Source organism: Pteropus medius, unplaced genomic scaffold, assembly GCF_902729225.1.
Source record: "Pteropus medius unplaced genomic scaffold, Ma_sr-lr_union100, whole genome shotgun sequence".
Lineage (NCBI taxonomy): Eukaryota > Metazoa > Chordata > Mammalia > Chiroptera > Pteropodidae > Pteropus > Pteropus medius.
The window spans coordinates 3,185,529-3,196,476 of NW_024355327.1; the positions used below are offsets into that span (position 1 = coordinate 3,185,529).

The 10,948-nt window shown below is 47.7% G+C and overlaps 1 long non-coding RNA gene across 1 annotated transcript; it reads left to right on the plus strand.

Annotated features, from left to right (window-relative positions):
- The first annotated feature begins 1,411 nt into the window (after positions 1-1,411).
- On the plus strand, positions 1,412-5,843 carry LOC120599493 (uncharacterized). Its single transcript, XR_005651919.1, has 2 exons — positions 1,412-2,410; positions 4,203-5,843. It is a non-coding gene; the product is annotated as an uncharacterized LOC120599493 (long non-coding RNA).
- Positions 5,844-10,948: the final 5,105 nt, after the last annotated feature.

Sequence of the window (10,948 nt, forward strand, 5' to 3'; positions counted from 1 at the left end):
CTCCAGCATCCTTGGCCCAGCAAATTCTGGGTATGTAAAGTCTCCGTGGGTGGGGAGTTAGCCCCTGGGGTCCCGTGGCTTTTGTCTGCCTCCACCTCTTCCTGTTCCATCTCCCACCCATTCCGTGTGGTTCTGCTACTCTGCTGTTCCAGCCCCACAACAAAGATCCAGTGTGAGAAAAGGCACACAAGCGCAAGGCTTGGCCAATCCGAAAACCCCCTCCCCAGACCGTGGTGATTTGTTCAGGGAAGCATGTGACTCAAGATAAACTGATCTGAATCTTCTCTGGGACTTTTCTGCCAGAGGCTCTCTATTTGCACTAAGACCAGTGAGCTGGCCGGACATGAGCCCGGGGCACCTGGCAGGCGTGCAGAAAACAACGTCAGATCTGACTGATAAATGCTGAGAGGACAGAGTCCTGACGACAAATAGATGGTTCTGTGACATGAATCAGAACCTTCCCTTCTTTGGAATGGTTTTTCTGTCTTGACTAATAGGGCTCTGTCTCTCCTACTGGGCTGGGAATTTCCTGTTCTTTTATCTCGATTTCAAGCACCAGCCTCCTCCCCCTTCCAAGAACCTAGAAGAGGAGCCTGCCTACCGCAGGGCCACGCAACTGTTCATTTATGAACTCTGGTTACTCACCTGTCTGGCCCACAGAGAACACCTGAACCAGTCTCTCATCACATCACACGGATGAGGGAATTGAGGCTGGGAAAGCACCATGTCGACCTTGGTAGGATGCCCTGGGGCAGTGATCTGTTTGAGCGCCTTTGGAGGACCTGATGTAAGCTATTGATGATCCTCAAGGGGTTCATAAAACTCCTGAAGCCCATCCCCTGACCCGCCTACCATCCCTCTGTTTGGATTTTTCAAGAGTGTTGTCTATGAATTTTGGACTGGGCTTGAATCCTGAATCTGCTGCTTCCTGGCTGAGTAAATCTCAGTAATTCCCTTCCTCGCTCTGAACCTCAGTTTCATCATCTGCAAAATGTGGAGAGTGGTAATACCAACTCCTCAGAGTTGTTATTGGGGTGAAGATTAAAGGAGATAGTATAGGCAAAAACCTTTAGTCTAGTGTCTGGTGCTTAGTGGATGGATAGTCAATGCTTTTGGGGAATAATATTCTGGAAATATTTTCTGTTTGAAAAATAAAGAGGAGACACCCTGGGCTGCCCCTCCCTTCCTAAGTTAGCAAGGCAAGGAATCTCCTCTGTGGCCTTAGTCAGGAGGTGGGTGTGGAGGCCGGACACACTCCCATCAGGGATATCCCTTCCCTGGCCAGTTGATGTTTGGTGGGTGGTGCAGGGCCTGGTGTTGCAGGCTCCCCCATCCCCACCCCCACCCCCACCCCGGCACACCCAGCCCCACCCCCATGAGTCAGACCCACTCCTTAAGGCACAGTAAAACCCACAAGTCACTTCCTGGCGGCCCCAAACAGAGACCTAGAACCCGCAGTGCAGGAACTGACCCCTTATCACTCCTCGGGCCTGATAAGAAGGGCAGGAGGGTCTGAGTCAGCCAGGAGTAACTAACTAGCTGTTTCATGATTCTGCTCCCACCCTGCTCCCAGCCCAACCCGCTGCTTCTCCCTCTCCTCCACAGTTATGCTGCCCTGCAGGTCCACCATTCAGCCCTCCAGCATCATCTCCAGAAGAAATCGGCTAAAACCTCTCTGGGAGGAGCAACAGCCATGCAGTGGAGCACTCCCCAGAGTTTATCAGATAGGCAGGCTCTTCTGGGGCCCAGGGAGTGGGGCAGGAGACAGGAACAGTGAAAGGAAGGAGGGAAAAGGTGAAGGGAGTGGTGGGGCCACACCCTCCCAGGAAGGAGCTCCAAAGGGAGGAGCTGGGGCTGCAGTCTCCTCCCTCAGTGGCACCCCAGCCTCCCACCCAGCCCCACTCTGGTCTGAGTATTCTCCACCTAGCAGCTAGTAACACTCTCTTTTAAGCTGTATCTGCTTGTCCCACCCCACCGCCCTTGGGGGAGAGGCCAGGTTTTCTTCTGACTCCCAAGGCCTCATTCCTGCCATGCTCCAGATGGAGCTATTCACAGTTTGTAGAAAGGAACTTCTCACACTGCTGGTTTTTATGCTGCCAGGGCCCGGAGGAGGGGGGTATAGAAACTTTCTGGGTGAGTGGGTAGAGGTTTGAGTGAAGGCTTCCTGGACGAGGTGGCATTTAGCTGTGCTGGTATTCTGACAGGAATGACAGAAGCAAGAGAGGAAGGCAGGTGATTCCCAAATAAGCCAACAACTCCTATTCACCTAGCTTCTCCCTGAGCGAGTGGAAAGAATGAGAAGCTCTGCACTTATCAGCTGTGTGAACTTGGACAAGTATCTCTCTGTCTCTGAGGCTACCTGTCAGAGCTGCCAGAGGAGAGGAAAGCTCACAATATGTATCAATGCCAAGTAAGTGCTTGAGCCATTTGGTCTATGAGGGAGTTTTCTCTGGGATAATCTCTTGGTTGCTCTTCTGGTCTGAGTCAAGGGAAAGGGCCATGCTTGGGGGGAAACAAGGCCAGGCTAATCCGGATTTTCCAATTGTTCCCGGCTATGTGTTTGCTCCTTAGGCCTGGTGGGAGGAAATTCTCTGCACAAAGACAGGAAGGCAGAGGTGCTCTGTGACAAAGGCAAAGCTCACAGTGGCGCCTGGTGTGATCCAAGAGTCTGCACCTAGAGAGCCAGGCAGGGGGATCACAGAAGAGGCTCAGTTACCTCAGCACCACCTACTCCCTCTAAGGGCGTCAATTCATAATGTCACAGACGGGGAAACTGAGACCCAAACAGAGTTTGGACCTGCTCTAGGTCACATAAAGGCTTCCAATTCAGTTCTCTCCTCACTTTTTTTGAAGTTCACAATCATTGACAGAGGACATTCTATCAAGTACCTAGAAGATAGTAATCCCTCACTAATTGTGGTTGTAAGAGAATTCACACACACACACACACACACACACACACACACACACACACGCAACAGCTTTATCGAAAAGCAATTTACATTCTATACAATTCACCCACAGTAAGTATACTGTTTGGTGAGTGAATTTATGCAACAGTTCAACCACCAACACAAACCAGTTTTCAAGTACTTCCATCACCCTGTTTGCCCATCTGCAGTCAATTCCACCCCCAGCCCCAGGAAACAACTGATCTGCTTTCTGTCTCTGTAATTTTGCAATTTGTAGAAATACCCACTCTCTTAAAAAAAAAAACAGTAAAAACCCAGGTAGAACCCAGCACTCTCTGGGCTTGTAAAGGGGAAAACTTTAAGGGCAAAAAGAATGTGTCCGTGAGGGGCCTAGAGAGTGGAGGCCTGACTCCTCCCGGTTCAACTTAGAGAACTCCCAGGTGAACTTAGGGTCAGAGAGGCCTGGGTGGGAAGGGGCCTTCGTGGTCCTACCAACCCAGGCCTTCATTCCACAGACCATATTCAAAGTGGCAGCAGCAATGGTTACTACTCAGGGCCTGGCCTGGCTATGTGTCAGCTACCCCTGGCAACCACCTGAGAAGGGAAGCTAGGTCTGCATGTAGATGGCAGGGGGTCCTTGCTTCCCAAGGACCAGTGCGTGAGGAGCTCACAAGGTTCAGATAGGTCTTATCTTACACAGTTTGGATGTCATATGCCAGGCCTGGAGTCTGCTTAGGCCTCTAACGTGCCCTGCGGGGCCCGGTGGGGGGGCTTGCTTTCTTGGGCTGGGCGGTTCTATTTCCCAACTTTTGCCTCTGGGTCCTGATAAGCTCGTCATAGGTTACAAGCGTTCAAAACTAAAATTGCCAGCTGCATGGACTTATAAATGACTGGGCAAATCACCTTAGAAACTAGACCCAGAGCAAGCAGCCATAAAAGAGCTCATTCACAAAAGCAGGGCTGGCCTTGGCCTACCTGGGCAAGTGAAAATTGGAGAGGCCTCCTTTGTCCTAATCGAGAATTTGCCACATTTTCCAGAGACTGGACTGCAGGCAGATTATAATTTTATTTTTAATTCCATGACAAAGCTCAAGAAGGAAGGGGAACTTTCCAGTGCTTCCAGTAGGACAGCCTTTTTCACCCCCAAAAGAGCAAAGCTGTTAATCTGTGAGTGAGCGTGACTAGGATAATAATAATGATGATAACAGTGAACATTTATTCAGAGCTTCATATGTACTGTTCTAAGCACCATCTTATGGAGGATGTGCCATTATCACCCTTGTTTCACAGATGAAGAAATTGAGGCCCAGAGAGGTGAAGAAGTGTCGGGAGTCACACACAGTGGGGAGTGGAGCTGGGAGCTGAACTCTGCAAGTTGGCTCCATTTATGCCTCGCGTAGTGCTGACTTCTGCCACGGAGATGCCTTGCCTCCCCTCGAGCCTTGTTACTAGGCCATTACTCCATCCTGGAACACTAGAGACCCATCGAAGCTGACACCAAGGGTGGCCATGCCTCTGCTCTTTCCAACATATCCCAAACTGTCCCTATGAAGCCAGGGGTCTGTGATGCTGAATTATGAGAAATGAGTTTGGGAAGGTAGTTTTTATAAGTTGAGCCGTCTCCCAAAAGGAGATGTTCCAGTCCTAACCCCAGCACCTGTGCAAGTGACCTTATTTGGAAATAGGTTCTCGGCAGATGTCATCGAGTTAAGATGAGGTCATCCTGGATTAGGGTGGCTCTAAATCCAATGACTGGTGTCCTTATAAGGACAGGGCAATTTGGAAATCACAGATACACACACAAGGAAGAGGTCTCATGATTGCAGAGGCAGAGACTGAAGCGCTATGTTTACAAGCCAAGGAACGCCAAGGATTGTCAGCAGCTACTGGCAGCTGGGAGAGAGTCATGGAATAGATTCTCCCTCAGAGCCTCCAGAAGGAACCACCCCTGTCTACACCTCAGTTTTGGATTTTGGGCTTTATTAATTGTGAGAGAATACGTTTCTGTTGTTATAAGCTACCCGGCTGATGGTAATTTGTTATGGAACTACCAGCAAACTATTTTTTTTTTCCCTCAAATCTTTCCCAGTCAGCTTTGTCATTGTGCTGGTTCCCTCATTAATGAATTAAACTTTGACCTTCGGTCACTATATACTTGCATGAGAACCCTTTAGAAAATTATACTTTGCTATAGTATAGACCCAGAGCTGTTATTTCGGCTTACTCTGTCCACTGTCTGATAAGCAATGTCCCTCCACTGTCCATCCCTCTGTCCTGGACATTGGGCAAATCCAGGCTAAGCCCCCAGCTCTTCATGAATGGCAGTCCACCAGATGGTGGCAGGAGGTAAACAGCTCTCTCAGCCTTGGTGCTTTTTAGAAGGTAGAAGGCAGGCCAGCCTGGCGACCAAAAGCTGTGAGGTGGGGGATAGGGGTGAGTAACCTTTTTAAACGTAGCCACGTCTGAGGAGTGGGGTAGAGAAAATACTTATAAACCCATGCCAGAGATGCTGGGGGCCGGGGCTCGTGACATGAAACAGAAGGCCAGACAGCCCACTGAGGACACTGAGGTCATTTTCAGGCTGACTCACTCAGCTTGGCAGAGAAGAGTGTGTAAGGAGGAAGTCACCCCCCAAGAACCAGAAACAAGTGGGGTGCATAGGGTGGGCCTGGGAGCTTCATCTTTCATCCTGGTGCTTACCAAGGCTTCCGGTAGAAGCTCTCTCGGGACACCCTCAGAACCCAGGCTTGTGGTGAGATGTGGTTGGGGCAGTGGGCTAGGTTTGAATCTCATCTCCCACATTTACTCTCTGGGTGAATAGGAACAAGAATCTGACCATCAGTTTCCTTGACGAGTAAATGACCACCTTTCCCCACCAATTCCCGCGAGGCCTTGATGGACTCAGGGACAAGAAAGCACTTAGCACAGGGCCTGGCATGAAACTGGTACAGAAAGGCTAAAAAAAAAAAAAAAAAAAAAAATTCACATTAAGTCATCCTCAAACATTCTTTTGGCTTTTTTCGAGGAAATCACTCTGAACATGGGGGTGGGAGGTGAAAGCAACTCTAGTAGTTTTTCCAAAAATGGAAAATATCTTGTAATGTAAAAACATTACTGCATTCCATTAATTCTAAGGTGCACATTTTTTTCGTATTTTAACATCTCAAAAACTCAGATGTGTCTTACTAATTGGTGACATGTTGTTTAATTGATAGCAGTTTTCCTTCAAGCTAGTATATGAAAAAATAGTGTCTTTCAATCAATGGCATCTTAGACTTATGAAATGTGGTCTAAAATTGACAAACACTCATTGTATAAAGTTCAGACATAGAGAAGTATACATAGTAAAGGTTCCTGAATTCCCTAACACCACCTCCCTAAAGACAGCCCCACTCTGTGTGGAAGTGCATGTTTCTGTCTTCATTCTCTTTAATTGCTGGGGAAATATCCTCTGACCAGTCACCTAGACCTCCTCCAGTGTACCAAAGCCAAATTAATGCTCATCTAAAGACAGCAACATGTTACAAGTTGGGATTTCATGATCAGACACCTTCCCCACCCACACCCCACGTGGCTGGTGCCTCTCCTGCTGCCCAGTCCTGTCTGCAGCGCAGTGCCCTATGCTGACCAGATGTGGGGTTGAGGGAGTCCATGACTTCAGCCTTTTAAAAAATGTATGTGTAGTACGGTTTGTAGTTTTACTATTTGCAAGTGACAAAAATCATGGAGTTGTGGGACCTGAAGAGGGAAAGTAGTGGGAAATCAGAAATTTGTGTCTTATGCAAGGACAGGTTTGTTTTTGTGTTTTGTGGGTTTTTTTGTTTGTTTGTTTGTTTACCAACGATAGGATTTAGCAGAACCACTAAGGAGCCCTCGTACTCAGCTCTATGCCAATTTAACCAAACTAGGAGGAAGAAGGCACAGAGTTTCATAATAAGCACAATGTGAATGATGAACAAGTAGCAGCTGTCAGGAGCACTGGACTGAAAGATTCTGAGAACTACATTTTTCAGAGGAGAAGGGGAAAATTACTTGTCCAATGTCATTTGACTAGTGATCAGTGGAACCAGCCTGGAATCCAGTCTAGTCTCTCGGCAAGCAAATCTGGGGCTCTTCCTGCCACACTACATGGCCTCCGACGGGATGCCCTCCTGCCCCCATTCGACTGTGCACAAAGTCTGCTTTGCTCTGAGTCTACCTCCATGGCCTCCTGTGGATCACAACTTGAACAGAAGACTGAAATGAGAGGCAAGGGGAAGGAGGCGGGGCAACACACCAGCCTGGGGGCCCACCGGCTATGAATGAGACTTCTGTTTGCCTGCCCTGTGTGTCTGGAATTTTGTATGAAAACAATGAACTGGAAGGAGGTGAAACTACGTTCCCAAAAGCAAGCCCCCTTCCAATCCCACTTTAATAAAAGAACTGCTTTGTTTCAAGCAAAGCAAAGGAGAAGCTGGGGAATATGCTAAGATTCAGGGGAGTTCAGGAGTTTGGGGTTGACATGCCAATGCCTAGGAAGAGGCAGCTATCAGAAAAATCAGGAGCCAAACCAAAACTCTCATCATCTTCCTAACTGCGCTGATATTGAGCGGTGCTTTACACAAACTTGTAAAATGCTTTCTCAGATATTTTCTCAATAGAGTGAGAGCTTCGGGAGGGACACTAAACACTGATTTCTTCAGGCTTCCCTCTTGTTGTCTGGGTGGCCATGGTGTGTCAGGCACTAAGGGTACACTGCTTTGTCCATCACTGTCCTCATCTTTGGAAGTCTGACAGACTGGCTGGGGTCCTGGCTTCTGCGCCTGCTAGCTTCAATACCTTGTGCAGGTTAATGGATCATAGTACCAGCTGCAAAAGAGAGAATGGTAATGGCTGCCTGCCACGGATGGCTGTGAGGATTGAATGAGCTCCTGGGGTAAGAGGTCTGGCTTATGGCAAGACCTCGTTTGGTGGTGACCATTAGCTATTATGGCTAGTGAGGGGTTTACAGTAAGGCAGAGAGTATGGTCTAGCCTGGAAGCATCTGGGTATGTTACCTGCATGTAAGTCCCATCCAGAGAAACTGGGTGTATGGGGGGCAGGGGAAGACAGGGGGAGCATCATACCAGGCAGACTGAGTGACGCTCCAGGCAGGCAGAGGCCCACAGGTTGGAATCCTGGTTGACAGAGTTGTAGGAGCTGTGCAGCTTTTCTTCTTAACTACAATCCACAAGTACTGACATCTAATGAGGGTCAGATTATATCACTCCTCTCCTTCAACCCTCCCCTGAGTCCTCATCTCACTCAGAATAGTTACAGTCCTTACAGTAGGGCCTGACACAATTGGGTTCCCACTACCTCTCTGACCTCCACTCCTACACTGTCTTCCTTACTCTCTCTGCCCTGGTCACACTGGCCTCCTTGCTCACCCTCAAACACGACGAGCATGCTCCTGCCTCAGGGCCCTTGCATATGCTGTTCTCACTGCCAGATGTGTTCTTCTCCTAGATATTCACACAACTCCCTCGTTTCCTTCAGATTTCTGCACAAATACTACCTTTCCAAAGAGGCTTCCTTTGGCCATCCTATATAAAATAGTAACCTGCCAATGATGTCCCTATCTGCAGTATCAGGCTAAATTTTCCTCCAGTTTACTTATCAGACTATGACATACTTCATAAAATATACACTTTTGTTATCTGTCTCTCTCTCTCCACTAGAACTTAAGCTCTATGAGGGCAAAGATTTTTAGTTAGCTCGCTAGGACTTAGCACTATGCCTGACATGCAATGGGCACTCAAAAAAGTACACACTGAATGAATAAACTTCTGTTAAGAGAACACAGCAGGCTGCTGTACAGTAGTATGGCAATAGTTCTTTTTGGTTGTTTAGAACTAACACTTGTTGGCAATTGCTTTGTACCAGGTATTAGACTAAGCCCTTGACATGAATTAGCTTATTTAAGCAAGTATTATTATCCCATTTTATAGATGAGGAAACTGGATCTCAAAGTTTAGTCCCCTTACTCAGGCAGTAATGGCAGAGCCAGAACTATGTCTAATTCTGATGACCCCAGATGTGTGGGTTCCTAGCTACACACTGTGCTTATTCCTGATGCAGCAGGAATCTGAAAGGATGGAAACCTGACTATAGGAGGCCTATAGGTGATCCGTATGCTTCTTCATATTTTTCTAAATTTATGAATTCTGCACCCCCCACCCCCAATAAGCAGATATTCGTTTTATAATTAGAGAAAGGAAAGGTCGATCGTGTCTGTCCATCTATCTATCCACCAGGCATCACTAAAAAAGTGGGGACCCTAAAAAGGTAGGTTGCCCGCAACTCTGTGCCTCAGTCTCTGAATCTCTGGGAACCTGGTTAAGAGCAGCGGGGATCTGAGGACCCCTTCTCCAGATGATGATGGCAGAAACAGCTTTCCGGTCGGCTGTGAGGACTGCGACTATTACCAGAGGCAGCAAGGGCAAAAGACGGAAGAGAAACTTTCCTCCACGAGTGCAATGGTGCGACTTTTTTTTCCTCTGGATTCTGGCACCACATGGACAATAAAAATGCTTCAAGGTTTGAGACTGGCTCACTTAATTGATGCCACCTTCCCCACATTGTGCTTGGTTTTGGAGCTGTAATGAGGCTCACATTTTCACCCAGAAACAACAGGCAGACTCTTCTAAGAAAACTCAACCCCACCCCTTCTTAGTGTGGGTTTCTGTCCCTGTAGGGCCCAGTCAGGAGGAAAGGAACGCTGTGACACATGTGTGACTAAACCCCTTAGATCAATGAGACAGCCCCTCTCCTCATCCTCCAATTCTCAGTAAACACCATATTAGGGCCAAGAAATCAGCACTCCCAGGAAGAAGTGAAAAACCAAGAGAATGTCTATGTTCTTAGGAAATATACACTACAGCAAAAGAACACCGTGAATGAGCTGACATTCTCAAACAGTTCAGAAGAAAGTATGTGTGTGTATGTGCGTGTGTGTACACATATAGAGTGACAGAGCCAAATGGGCAAAACATAAACAATTAGTGAATCTGAGTGAAGGGCGAATGTGAGTTTCTTGTGCTATTCTTGCACTGTTTCTGTAAGTTTGAAATCACCTCAAAATAAAAAGTTACAAAGAAAAGAAAGTACACGAGTGCTGAATTAACTAAGGTGTTCAGCTCAGTGTTCAGAGAAGCTGAGCGAAGGGTTCAATTCTTTTCTTGTGCTAAATTAGTGAAGAAAATTGTGATCACTTTATTCCTCTTCTTGTGGGTCACTCTGGATCCTCTTAAACTTCCTGGTATGGAAAACATCCTGCTTGGACAAGAGCTTTGATCAGAAAAATGCAATAAATGTCTGGAGCCTGAGATTGGAATCTTTGCAAGGGAAGGTAGGAAATAAAATGAAAGGGAAAACTTGGGTACCTCCCCATGAAGAGGCCAAGGCAGGGTCAACATGGAGAAAATCTGACAACTTGCAGCTTGTGCCTCCCAGGGCAGCAAAGGTGAGTGAGGCACAACCCTGCCATTAAGAGACCACAGTTAAATAGGGGAGAAGCTACACACAGATAGATGACTAGAGGAGTGGAAAGTGCTCGGGGCACAGAAAAATCCTCCAAGGGCTAAGAGCAGGCAGGCTGCTTGGGGAGTTTTCTAAGGAGAATGGGAAGGACACAGAGGGACAGGAACAGAAATGCCCTGCAGTGTAGCCTCCTGATAAATGCCCTTTCTGCTTAAGTCAGTCTGCTGTCTCCTCACTACCAAAAGCACGAATCCTCCTTGCAGTGGGTGGGGCAGCGATTGCTCCCTTCAAGGTCTGCACAGTCAGCCTCCTCTATCTCAACCATTTCTTTCAACTGAAATCCTCTCTTCCCAGTCTCCTCCCAAACTCTGCTCTTCCTCCAGGCCCAGCTCTTCTGCATGAAACCACTCACGCATACCCAGTGCTTTCCTACTTTCCTTGCAATGCCTTCCTGTTTACATCCCCAATAAGTCCATATCTTTCTTGCCCTTCAAGGCCTGTCTGCAAAGTCTTGCCCCCTTCCAATTCCTCAAGCT